The following is a 14,558-nucleotide window of genomic DNA, read 5'->3' as shown; positions in this document are numbered from 1 at the left end:
TCAAGCCAGCGCATGTCCAGGCCTGTCTGAAGTTTGCCAATGACCATCTGGATGATCCAGAGGAGGAATTGGAGAAGGTCATGTGGTCTGATGAGACAAAAATAGAGCTTTTTGGTCTAAACTCCATTCGCCTTGTTTGGAGGAAGAAGAAGGATGAGTACAACCCCAAGAACACCATCCCACCCGTGAAGCATGGAGGTGGAAACATCATTCTTTGGGGATGCTTTTCTGCAAAGGGGACAGGACAACTGCACCGTATTGAGGAGGATGGATGGGGCCATGTATCACGAGATCTTGGCCAACAACCTCCTTCCCTCAGTAAGAGCATTGAAGATGGGTCGTGGCTGGGTCTTCCAGCATGACAATGACCTGAAACACACAGTCAGGGCAACTAAGGAGTGGCTCCGTAAGAAGCATCTCAAGGTCCTGGAGTGGCCTAGCCAGTCTCCAGACCTGAACCCAATAGAACATCTTTGGAGGGAGCTGAAAGTCCGTATTGCCCAGCGACAGCCCCGAAACCTGAAGGATCTGGAGAAGGTCTGTATGGAGGAGTGGGCTAAAATCCCTGCTGCAGTGTGTGCAAACCTGGTCAAGAACTACAGGAAACGTATGATCTCTGTAATTGCAAACAAAGGTTTCTGTACCAAATATTAAGTTCTGCTTTTCTGATGCATCAAATACTTATGTCATGCAATAAAATGCAAATTAATTACTTAAACATCATACGTGATTTTCTGGATTTTTGTTTTAGATTCCGTCTCTCACAGTTGAAGTGTACCTATGATAAAAATTACAGACCTCTACAAATCGTCAGTGTATCAAATACTTGTTCTCCCCACTGTACTATCACATTGTCCTCTATGTAGCTACTATCACATTGTCCTCTATGTAGCTACTATCACATTGTCCTCTATGTAGCTACTATCACATTGTCCTCTATGTAGCTACTAGCTAACCATCTGTAGACAATGAGGGCAATGTGCTAGTAAGAGTGACTGGCTGTCAGCTCTTTTGTGAGAGAGAAAGAGACAGGGACAGAGAGAGAGAGACAGAGACAGAGAGGGAGAGCGAGAGAGACAGACAGAGAGACAGAGAGACAGAGAGACAGAGAGAGAGAGAGAGAGAGAAAGGGACAGAGAGAGACAGGGACAGAGAGAGACAGAGAGAGAGAGACACAGAGAGAGAGAGAGAGACACACAGAGAGAGAGAGAAGAGAGAGAGAGAGAGAGAGAGAGAGAGAGAGAGAGAGAGAGACAGAGAGAGAGAGAGAGAGAGAGGAGACAGAGAGAGAGAGAGAGAGACAGAGAGAGACAGAGAGAGAGATTACAGAGAGAGAGAGAGAGAGACAGAGAGAGAGAGAGAGAGAGAGAGACAGAGAGAGAGAGAGAGAGACAGAGAGAGACAGAGAGAAATGATGACGAAGAGAGAGAGAGAGACAGAGAGTGAGAGAAACTATTCCCACTTGCAGAAATTCATTATGAGTGAGTTGTGGAAGATTTTTCACAGAGAGACAGGAACACTGAAGATTTGAGTCGAGAGTCTGTCGTACACAGACTAAATGAGAGAGAATCAGAGAGAATGTCAGAGAGAGAGAAATATAGGCTCTGAAACAGAGTGAGAGAAAACAGAGGTTAGAGACAGACATTATATATTGATACACAAGAGATGGATTTACATTTGAGATTTACAGGGACAGAGAGAGACAGAATTCCTCTTAATGAGAGAGAATACAATCAGATACGAGAGAGACAGTGAAACTATCTTTACATGAAATGACTTTTTGTGGATATAGTGTAGAATAGATAACGGATAGAAATGAAACTATTCCCACTTGCAGTTTGGAGAAATGTCATTATGAGTGAGTTGTGGAAGATTTTTCACACGGCCTAAATGAGTTCCCTACTGGAGGAACACTGACTGAGGTATTTGAGACGTCCGTCACCCACAGTCTGTCGTACACAGTCACTAAATGAGACACAAAACTGTAATCTCAGCACACCGCAATGTCAGGTGTGGGACGAAATATATATTGGCTCTGAAACAGTAGTGAGGACTAAAACATTGAATAGGTTAGAGACAAACATTATATATTGATACACAAGGAGATGGATTTACATTTGAGTCATTTAACAGAAGCTGCATTGCAGAGTGATTTACATTGTTAATTCCTCTTAATGTAGAGAGGTAATACAATCACATACGAGTTACAGAGACAGTGAAACTATAGGATGAGATTACAGAGAGACAGTGGAACTATAGGATGAGATTACAGAGAGACAGTGAAACTATAGGATGAGATTACAGAGAGACAGTGAAACTATAGGATGAGATTACAGAGAGACAGTGAAACTATAGGATGAGATTACAGAGAGACAGTGAAACTATAGGATGAGATTACAGAGAGACAGTGAAACTATAGGATGAGATTACAGAGAGACAGTGAAACTATAGGATGAGATTACAGGATGAGGATTTACAGAGAGACAGTGAAACTATAGGATGAGATTACAGAGAGACAGTGAAACTATAGGATGAGATTACAGAGAGACAGTGAAACTATAGGATGAGATTACAGAGAGACAGTGAAACTATAGGATGAGATTACAGAGAGACAGTGAAACTATAGGATGAGATTACAGAGAGACAGTGAAACTATAGGATGAGATTACAGAGAGACAGTGAAACTATAGGATGAGATTACAGAGAGACAGTGGAACTATAGGATGAGATTACAGAGAGACAGTGAAACTATAGGATGAGATTACAGAGAGACAGTGAAACTATAGGATGAGATTACAGAGAGACAGTGAAACTATAGGATGAGATAACAGAGAGACAGTGAAACTATAGGATGAGATAACAGAGAGACAGGGGGTTTGTCTCTGTCCTGTCCTCTGTCCTGTCCTCTGGGGAGTGTGTGCCGGGGGTAATGTCCTCTGGGGAGTGTGTGACGGGGGTAATGTCCTGTCCTCTGGGGAGTGTGTGACGAGGGTAATGTCCTGTCCTCTGGGGAGTGTGTGACGGGGTAATGTCCTGTCCTCTGGGGAGTGTGTGACGGGGGTAATGTCCTGTCCTCTGGGGAGTGTGTGACGGGGGTAATGTCCTGTCCTCTGGGGAGTGTGTGCGGGGGTAATGTCCTGTCCTCTGGGGAGTGTGTGACGGGGGTAATGTCCTGTCCTCTGGGGAGTGTGTGACGGGGTAATGTCCTGTCCTCTGGGGAGTGTGTGACGGGGTTAATGTCCTGTCCTCTGGGGAGTGTGTGATGGGGGTAATGTCCTCTGGGGAGTGTGTGACGGGGGTAATGTCCTGTCCTCTGGGGAGTGTGTGACGGGGCTAATGTCCTCTGGGGAGTGTCAGACGGGGGTAATGTCCTGTCCTCTGGGGAGTGTGTGACGGGGTAATGTCCTCTGGGGAGTGTGTGACGGTGGTAATGTCCAGTCCTCTGGGGAGTGTGTGATGGGGGTAATGTCCTCTGGGGGTGTGTGACGGTGGTAATGTCCTGTCCTCTGGGGAGTGTGTGACGGGGGTAATGTCCTCTGGGTAGTGTGTGACGGGGGTAATGTCCTGTCCTCTGGGCAGTGCGTGACGGGGGTAATGTAACTCACTTCTGGAAGATCTTGGATCGTTTGTCGCTGGAGAAGTTCTCAAGCTGCAAGGACTCCTGGGTAAGATATGCCACGGCGAGGTGGAAGTAGTTGTTCCACAGCTGAGAGGAGAGAGGAGAGAGGGAGATAAGTAAGGAGAGAAGAGAGGAGAGAGGGAGATAAGTAAGGAGAGAAGAGAGGAGAGAGGGAGATAAGTAAGGAGAGAAGAGAGAAGGGAGGAGAGAAGGAAGGAGAGGGGGAAGAGAGAAGGGAGGAGAGGGAAGGAGAGGGGGGGAAGAGAGAAGGGAGGAGAGAGGAGAGAAGGGAGGAGAGGGGGAAGAGAGAGAGAGGAGGGAGGAGGGGGGAAGAGAGAAGGGAGGGGGAAGGGAAGAGAGAAGGGAGGGGGGAAGAGAGAAGGGAGGAGAGGGGGAAGAGAGAGGGAAGAGAGAAGGGAGAAAGAGAAAGAGGTGCATATTGCCAGGTTGTCATAGCAATAACAATCTCATCCTGAAGATATCTATAAACATTCAGACCATTCTATATTAGCCTCCGCCTTTCAGACACTCTCTTTCTGAAGCAGAGGAACCGACACACAGATGACAACATGGCTTAGATTCAGAGACACATATTCATTCTATTAAAGAGGTGTTGTACACCTCTTTAAAAAAATATGCATTGGGGAAACCTGGGGAAACGGACAAACACGGTTTGAAAAAATTAACTGCAATTTATCTTTTAGCTAGGTCTTTTTCATTTTCCGAAATTTGCACTAAGAATGGCATAATCAAGTTACTGGGTTTCTGTACAGCACTTTGAGATATCAGCTGATGTACGAAGGGCTATATAAATAAATTTGATTTGATTTGATTTGTAGCCAGACTAATGATCCACGTGCCCTTTAGTTGTTGATGAAGATATATTCAAAATAACAGAATTCAGCAGGACGTTCCAGTGTTATTAGGAGACGCGTGAACTTTATCACAATGAAGACATGACCTGAAGGCTTTAAAAAGCTGCCGAGACCTTCGTCTGCAGTTAAATAGTGAACAGCATTAACAATTCTTCCATATGTGACAGATTTGAAAAAGTAGGAAAAAAGGAGCATGAATGCCTCGAAGAGACGAGATAAAATATTCCCGAAATGGCTTTTTTAAAATCACAGCTCATTATACAGTAATTTAAGCGTACCACTGTCAAACGTGTTTATGCTAATCTCATTTTTAGTGCTGTAGAGTTCAACCCCTTTCGTTAAGAGCGTTCGAATGACCAAGTGAGTCCCAAATGGCACCCTATTCTCTATTCAGTGCACTACTTCGTACCAGAGCCCTAGTCAAAAGTAGTACACTATGTAGGGGATAATGTGTCATTTGGGACGTAATCCCTACTATTACAGAGCCTTCAGAAAGTGTTTATACCCCTGGACTTAATCCCCATGTTGTTACAGACTGAATTCAACATGGATTAAATGGATCTCTTTTCTCACCCATCTACACACAATACCACACAATACCACACAATACCCCACAATACCACACAATGCCCCACAATACCCCACAATACCCCACAATGCCCCACAATACCCCACAATACCACACAATACCCAACAATACCACACAATACCCAACAATACCACACAATACCCAACAATACCACACAATACCCAACAATACCCCACAATACCCAACAATACCCACAATACCCCACAATACCCAACAATACCACACAATACCCCAAACCCCAACAATAATACAATACCCACAATACCCCAACAATACCCCACAATACCCCAAATACCCCACAATACCCCAACAATACCCCACAATACCCAACAACAATACCCCACAATACCACACAATACCCCACAATACCCCACAATACCCCACAATACCCCAACAATACCCCACAATACCCCAACAATACCCCAACAATACCCCACAATGCCCCAACAATACCCCAACAATACCCCAACAATACCCCAACAATACCCCAACAATACCCCACAATACCCCAACAATACCCCACAATACCCCAACAATACCCCAACAATACCCCACAATACCCCAACAATACCTCACAATACCAACAATACCCCAACAATACCCCACAATACCCCACAATACCCCAACAATACCCCACAATACCCCACAATACCCCAACAATACCCAACAATACCCCACAATGCCCCACAATGCCCCAACAATACCCCACAATACCCCACAATACCCAACAATACCCAAACAATACCCAAATACCCCCATACCCCAACAATACCCCAACAATACCCAAATGCCCCAACAATACCCCACCCCACAATGCCCCAACAATACCCCACAATGCCCCAACAATACAAATGCCCCAACAATACCCCACCCAAATACCCAACAATACCCAAACAATACCCCACAATACCCCCACAATACCCCAACAATACCCAACAATACCCCACAATGCCCCACAATGCCCCAACAATACCCCACAATGCCCCAACAATACCCCAAATGCCCCAACAATACCCCACAATGCCCCAACAATACCCCACAATACCCCACAATACCCAACAATGCCCCACAATGCCCCAACAATACCCCACAATACCCCACAATACCACACGATACCCCACAATACCACACGATGACAAGTGAAAACACGAAAAAAGAAAATAAAGAGACGTCCCTTTTTCAGGACCCTGTCTTTCAAAGATAATACGTAAAAACACAAATAACTTCACAGATCTCCATTGTAAAGGGTTTAAACACTGTTTCCCTGCTTGTTCAATGAACCATAAACAATTAATGAACATGCACCTGTGGAACGGTTGTAAAGACACTAACAGCTTACAGACGGTAGGCAATTAAGGTCACAGTTATGAAAACTTAGGACACTAAAGAGGCCTTTCTATTGACTCCGAAAAACACAAAAAGAAAGATGCCCAGGGTCGCTGCTCATCTGTGTGAACGTGCCTTAGGCATGTTGCAAGGAGGCATGAGGACTGCAGATGAGGCCAGGGCAATAAATTGCAATGTCTGTACTGTGAGACGCCTAAGACAGCGCTACAGGGAGACAGGACGGACAGCTGATCGTCCTCGCAGTGGCAGACCACGTGTAACAACACCTGCACAGGATCGGTACATCCGAACATCACACCTGCGGGACAGGTACAGGATGGCAACAACAACTGCCCGAGTTACACCAGGAACGCACAATCCCTCCATCAGTGCTCAGACTGTCCGCAATAGGCTGAGAGAGGCTGGACTGAGGGCTTGTAGGCCTGTTGTAAGGCAGGTCCTCACCAGACGTCACCGGCAACAACGTCACCTATGGGCACAAACCCACCGTTGCTGGACCAGACAGGACTGGGAAAAAAGTGGTCTTCACTGAGGAGTCACGGTTTTGTCTCAAACAGGGGTGATGGTCGGATTTGCGTTTATCGTTGAAGGAATGAGCGTTATAGCCAGCAGGAACATGAGGAGAATAGTTGGGTCAGGTTAAGGTTGTTTTACTCTGGTTATCTAGATCTCTGGCTCCCTCTTGAGGCATTTGTCTTATTTAATCAAGCCGTAAGATTAAAGCATCAGACAAGCTCAATACATATAGCTGATTTTATTAAAACACATTGAAAAATACATGTTTAAAACATTCAATCGATCGGTCGAAAGAACAGACGCCTTTCGGTCTACCAATATTTTTTGGGGGTCGGGATCAATCCTAAAAGAAGCATACATTTTACAGTTCATTAACAGTATTCAACCAGTGTTTTTGATGAAGGAGCTCTGCAAAGTGTCAGCAATAAATACTTTTGAAGGCAATCAAGTCACCGTTCTAGACCGTCTTTAATGACTTCACTATTCAACCAGTCTCGTTAAGCTCTCCTAATGCAGTGCAAGACTAGCGAAACAAAACTCTACATAAACATAGATTTGACATTAGATTGACATAATTAAACCAGTCTTCAGGCCTGGCAGATTGACTAATGGAGTAACAGTATTTGTGTTTAACAAACTGAGGCTTTATAGAGTGGTGAGCTTACCTGAAGCTCAAAGTTGGTCTGATCCAGGAACTTCTTGTTTAACACGGCTGCATACTGATTAATGGCCCTCAGGAACACTCTGAAAGAAATCAGAGAGACATCTGGTTTAGATCCAAACTGATTAATGGCCCTCAGGAACACTCTGAAAGAAATCAGAGAGACATCTGGTTTAGATCCAAACTGATTAATGGCCCTCAGGAACACTCTGAAAGAAATCAGAGAGACATCTGGTTTAGATCCAAATTGATTAATGGCCTTCAGGAACACTCTGAAAGAAATCAGAGAGACATCTGGTTTAGATCCAAACTGATTAATGGTCCTCAGGAACACTCAGACAGCAGGAGAACATTACCAGGAACACTCAGACAGCAGGAGAACATTACCAGGAACACTCAGACAGCAGGAGAACATTACCAGGAACACTCAGACAGCAGGAGAACATTACCAGGAACACTCAGACAGCAGGAGAACATTACCAGGAACACTCAGACATCAGGAGAACATTACCAGGAACACTCAGACAGCAGGAGAACATTACCAGGAACACAGACAGCAGGAGAACATTACCAGGAACACTCAGACAGCAGGAGAACATACCAGGAACACTCAGACAGCAGGAGAACATACCAGGAACACTCAGACAGCAGGAGAACATTGCCAGGAACACACATGATGGCACTGGTCCTCTAAGGACTGGGAGAAATGGGAGAGTGTCTCAAAAACTGTCACACTAGGTCATATCACCACCTAATTACTATGTTCCACCCTACATATCACCATATCATTACTATGTTCCACCCTACATATCACCCCATCATTACTATGTTCCACATCACTATGTTCCACCCTACATATCACCACATCATTACTATGTTCCACCCTACATATCAACACATCATTACTATGTTCCACCCTACATATCACCACATCATTACTATGTTCCACCCTACATATCACCCCCACATCACTATGTTCCACCCTACATATCAACACATCATTACTGTTCCACCCTACATATCATCACCTCATTACTATGTTCCACCCTCACCACCCTACATATCACCACATCATTACTATGTTCCACCCTACATATCAACACATCATTACTATGTTCCACCCTACATATCACCACATCATTACTATGTTCCACCCTACATATCACCACATCATTACTATGTTCCACCCTACATATCACCACATCATTACTATGTTCCACCCTACATATCACCACATCATTACTATGTTCCACCCTACATATCACCACATCATTACTATGTTCCACCCTACATATCACCACCTCATTACTATGTTCCACCCTACATATCAACACATCATTACTGTTCCACCCTACATATCACCACCTCATCACTATGTTCCACCCTACATATCACCACCTCATTACTATGTTCCACCCTACATATCATCACCTCATCACTATGTTCCACCCTACATATCACCACCTCATCACTATGTTCCACCCTACATATCACCACATTATTACTATGTTCCACCCTACATATCACCACATCATTACTATGCTCCAGCCTACAAAACAGTATTCCGCCTATAGGCTGCTACCTACTGCTACCAGTAAGATAGGCAACTACCTGCTACAGTATGATATGTGTTCAGCCTATATGCTACTACAGTATGATATGTGTTCAGCCTATAGGCTACTACCTGCTACAGTATGATATGTGCTCAGCCTATAGGCTGCTACCTACTACAGTATGATATGTGTTCAGCCTATAGGCTACTACAGTATGATATGTGTTCAGCCTATAGGCTACTACCTATAGCTACAGTATGATATGTGTTCAGCCTATAGGCTACTACAGTATGATATGTGTTCAGCCTATAGGCTACTACCTGCTACAGTATGATATGTGTTCAGCCTATAGGCTACTACCTGCTACAGTATGATATGTGTTCAGCCTATAGGCTACTACCTGCTACAGTATGATATGTGTTCAGCCTATAGGCTACTACCTGCTACAGTATGATATGTGTTCAGCCTATAGGCTACTACCTGCTACAGTATGATATGTGTTCAGCCTATAGGCTACTACAGTATGATATGTGTTCAGCCTATAGGCTACTACCTGCTACAGTATGATATGTGTTCAGCCTATAGGCTACTACCTGCTACAGTATGATATGTGTTCAGCCTATAGGCTTATACCTGCTACAGTATGATATGTGTTCAGCCTATAGGCTACTACCTGCTACAGTATGATATGTGTTCAGCCTATAGGCTGCTACAGTATGATATGTGTTCAGCCTATAGGCTACTACCTGCTACAGTATGATATGTGTTCAGCCTATAGGCTACTACAGTATGATATGTGTTCAGCCTATAGGCTACTACAGTATGATATGTGTTCAGCCTATAGGCTACTACCTGCTACAGTATGATATGTGTTCAGCCTATAGGCTACTACCTGCTACAGTATGATATGTGTTCAGCCTATAGGCTACTACCTGCTACAGTATGATATGTGTTCAGCCTATAGGCTGGCTACTACATGTATGATATGTGTTCAGCCTATAGGCTACTACCTGCTACAGTATGATATGTGTTCAGCCTATAGGCTACTACCTGCTACAGTATGATATGTGTTCAGCCTATAGGCTACTACCTGCTACAGTGATGATATGTGTTCAGCCTATAGGCTACTACTACCTGCTACAGTATAATATGTGTTCAGCAGTATGATATGTGTTCAGCCTATAGGCTACTACCTGCTACAGTATGATATGTGTTCAGCCTATAGGCTACTACCTGCTACAGTATGATATGTGTTCAGCCTATAGGCTACTACCTGCTACAGTATGATATGTGTTCAGCCTATAGGCTACTACAGTATGATATGTGTTCAGCCTATAGGCTTATACCTGCTACAGTATGATATGTGTTCAGCCTATAGGCTACTACCTGCTACAGTATGATATGTGTTCAGCCTATAGGCTACTACAGTATGATATGTGTTCAGCCTATAGGCTACTACCTGCTACAGTATGGATTGGGTGTGTTTGATCTCCCACCAAACTCCATTTTCTAGAATGTTGTCTATTTTAACAGGTTCAATGGAAAGAATTAGCGTGTTGGATGTGAAGGGATTCATATTTCAATTTGACCCTGTGAATTACAAAATCACCAGCACAAAAGACTGAGAGAGTCCAAATGTCACAGATGAATTAAGTGATGTCAAGTGATATCCCTTTAATCTCAGGTAATGGGTTGTTTTTCTGTGTTTCTCCTTCAGCGTGAAACACAAATCTCTAGCGGCACGACCTGTTGATCCGCTGTGAGACAGACAGATAATGGGAATGAACTGTCATCAGGGCTCGCAGGAGACCCGGCTCACAGAGGTCAAGCCAGTGGGGGGTAGATAACCACAGAGAATACTGTGTGTGTGTTGTCAGAGAACACCAGTCTGGATCAAACTGTGAGGAAGTGATTGAGAGAGAGAGACTGTGTTCACTCACATGCTGGGATACAAAGCACATCCAGGAAGTAGACTAGAGAACACAGAATAAACACATTTTCACATCTCTTTGATGATGCCTCGGGTTTGACCTTCAATGTGAATTTGCGCTAGCTCAGCTCAGCCTATTAACAAAACAAAAAAAGGGGGGTGGGGGGCGTTGCCCACTGATCAGCCAAATGCTCATTATTGATTATAACAGAGGCATCTGAACAGGCCCACTGGCCCACCGACAGTGTCACTTATTTTGTTTTTTTGTGTGTACCAATTTGGACCCGCCCAGCCCAACTAAAAAATGATCCCGGCCCATCTGGCATTTGCCAGATGGCTAATCTGGATTTCCAGCCGGTTTTAGGAGTATAACTCTGTGTTAATCCACCTCAGGGAAAATACACTGGTTCTCCCTTTCAACCTTTTGAGCTTTATGAACTCTGTGTTTATCCACCTCAGGGAAAATACACTGGTTCTTCCTTTAAACCTTTTGAGCTTTATGCCGTGATGGTTTTTGTGGTAGATGGTGGCAGATTGTGGTAAATTGCGTCATTCAGGCAACAATGGCTGACACTTAAATCACTTTGCCATAGAATTCTGCGGCACACCCGAAAAAACTGTGCTGCAGTACGCCACAACTTTTAAAAGGAAGAATACATGTAGTAACAGTAGCCAAGGGGAATCTAATCAGAAATAAAAGCTGAACAAAAGGTTGGATAATAACTTTGAGGCTCGTCTTAGATTCACCACCACGATTCTGTACAATCAGTCTTACTCTACATCCAGCAGTGAGTCTTACTCTACATCCAGCAGTGAGTCTTACTCTACATCCAGCAGTCAGTCTTACTCTACATCCAGCAGTGAGTCTTACTCTACATCCAGCAGTCAGTCTTACTCTACATCCAGCAGTGAGTCTTACTCTACATCCAGCAGTCAGTCTTACTCTACATCCAGCAGTCAGTCTTACTCTACATCCAGCAGTCAGTCTTACTCTACATCCAGCAGTCAGTCTTACTCTACATCCAGCAGTGAGTCTTACTCTACATCCAGCAGTCAGTCTTACTCTACATCCAGCAGTGAGTCTTACTCTACATCCAGCAGTGAGTCTTACTCTACATCCAGCGGTGAGTCTTACATCCATCCAGCAGTGAGTCTTACTCTACATCCAGCAGTGAGTCTTACTCTACATCCAGCAGTGAGTCTTACTCTATCCATCCAGCAGTCAGTCTTACTCTACATCCAGCAGTCAGTCTTACTCTACATCCAGCAGTGAGTCTTACTCTACATCCAGCAGTGAGTCTTACTCTACATCCAGCAGTGAGTCTTACTCTACATCCAGCAGTGAGTCTTACTCTACATCCAGCAGTGAGTCTTACTCTACATCCAGCAGTGAGTCTTACTCTACATCCAGCAGTGAGTCTTATTCTACATCCAGCAGTCAGTCTTATTCTACATCCAGCAGTGAGTCTTACTTACATCCAGCAGTGAGTCTTACTCTACATCCAGCAGTCAGTCTTACTCTACATCCAGCAGTGAGTCTTACTCTACATCCAGCAGTGAGTCTTACTCTACACATCCAGCAGTGAGTCTTACTCTACATCCAGCAGTGAGTCTTACTCTACATCCAGCAGTGAGTCTTACTCTACATCCAGCAGTGAGTCTTACTCTACATCCAGCAGTGAGTCTTACTCTACATCCAGCAGTGAGTCTTACTCTACATCAGCAGTGAGTCTTACTCTACATCCAGCAGTGAGTCTTACTCTACATCCAGCAGTGAGTCTTACTCTACATCCAGCAGTGAGTCTTACTCTACATCCAGCAGTGAGTCTTACTCTACATCCAGCAGTGAGTCTTAGTCTCTTACATCCAGCAGTCAGTCTTACTCTACATCCAGCAGTGAGTCTTACTCTACATCCAGCAGTGAGTCTTACTCTACATCCAGCAGTCAGTCTTACTCTACATCCAGCAGTGAGTCTTACTCTACATCCAGCAGTGAGTCTTACTCTACATCCAGCAGTGAGTCTTACTCTACATCCAGCAGTGAGTCTTACTCTACATCCAGCAGTCAGTCTTACTCTACATCCAACGGTGAGTCTTACTCTACATCCAGCAGTGAGTCTTACTCTACATCCAGCAGTGAGTCTTACTCTACATCCAGCAGTGAGTCTTACTCTACATCCAGCAGTGATGTTCTCAGTAACGTTTGACATAGTCGGACAATCTTTCATAATTCAACGAGGGAGTGATCCAAGATCCTAGTGTTCACATTCACATGCGGCTGAGGGTGTCCTCAAATGTACAGTGTAATCTAGATCTCAGTTCAACCCTGCCTGAGAGAAGCTAGGTTAGGTCAGTCTCCATCTCCCAGCCCCTCAGGGTGAGAGACCCGGGGATCTAACCTGGGAGAAGCTAGGTTAGCTCAGTCTCCATCTCCCAGCCCGTCAGGGTGAGAGACCTGGGGATCTAACATGGGAGAAGCTAGGTTAGCTCAGTTTCCATCTCCCAGCCCGTCAGGGTGAGAACCCCAGGGATCTAACCTGGGAGAAGCTAGGTTAGCTCAGTCTCCATCTCCCAGCCCCTCAGGGTGAGAGACCCGGGGATCTAACCTGGGAGAAGCTAGGTTAGCTCAGTCTCCATCTCCCAGCCCGTCAGGGTGAGAGACCCGGGGATCTAACCTGGGAGAAGCTAGGTTAGCTCAGTCTCCATCTCCCAGCCCCTCAGGGTGAGAGACCCGATCTAACCTGGGAGAAGCTAGGTTAGCTCAGTCTCCATCTCCCAGCCCCTCAGGGTGAGAGACCCGGGGATCTAACCTGGGAGGGTTAGCTCAGTCTCCATCTCCCAGCCCCTCAGGGTGAGAGACCCGGGGCTCTAACCTGGGAGAAGCTAGGTTAGCTCAGTCTCCATCTCCCAGCCCGTCAGGGTGAGAGACCCGGGGATCTAACCTGGGAGAAGCTAGGTTAGCTCAGTTTCCATCTCCCAGCCCGTCAGGGTGAGAGCCCCAGGGATCTAACCTGGGAGAAGCTAGGTTAGCGATAGTATACACACACACACACACACCTCACTCACTCACTCACTCTTAAGTGATAATGCCTGAGAAGCTGGTGTTTGGAGGATATACAGAGCATTCGGAAAGTATTCAGACCCCTTGACTTTTTCCACATTTCGTAACTTTACAGCCTTATTCTAAAATGGATTTAATAAAACATGTTACTCCTCAATCTACACAGAATACTCCATAATGACAAGGCAAACAGTTTATATTCAGCTAACCTGAATGTTATCCAGGGCTAACCTGAATGTTAACCAGGGCTAACCTGAATGTTATCCAGGGCTAACCTGAATGTTATCCAGGGCTAACCTGAATGTTATCCAGGGCTAACCTGAATGTTATCCAGGGCTAACCTGAATGTTAACCAGGGCTAACCTGAATGTTATCCAGGGCTAACCTGAATGTTATCCAGGGCTAAC

At 44.9% G+C, this 14,558-nt stretch overlaps 1 long non-coding RNA gene across 1 annotated transcript in view; it reads right to left on the bottom strand.

Moving 5' to 3' along the window:
* Positions 1 to 8,195, bottom strand: part of LOC121843859 — a 22,060-nt gene extending 13,865 nt beyond the window's left edge. Inside the window, exons 1-2 of the long non-coding RNA XR_006081765.1 lie at positions 7,612 to 8,195; positions 3,606 to 3,706 (exon numbers count right to left, since the gene is read on the bottom strand). This is a non-coding gene — a long non-coding RNA (uncharacterized LOC121843859). The remainder of the gene's footprint in view (positions 1 to 3,605; positions 3,707 to 7,611) is intronic.
* Positions 8,196 to 14,558: the final 6,363 nt, after the last annotated feature.

The sequence above is a fragment of the Oncorhynchus tshawytscha genome, unplaced genomic scaffold (genome assembly GCF_018296145.1).
Source record: "Oncorhynchus tshawytscha isolate Ot180627B unplaced genomic scaffold, Otsh_v2.0 Un_contig_8810_pilon_pilon, whole genome shotgun sequence".
Taxonomy (NCBI): Eukaryota; Metazoa; Chordata; class Actinopteri; order Salmoniformes; family Salmonidae; genus Oncorhynchus; species Oncorhynchus tshawytscha.
The sequence above is the reverse complement of the archived record's forward strand: the minus strand, read 5'-3'. Positions and strand labels throughout refer to the sequence as shown.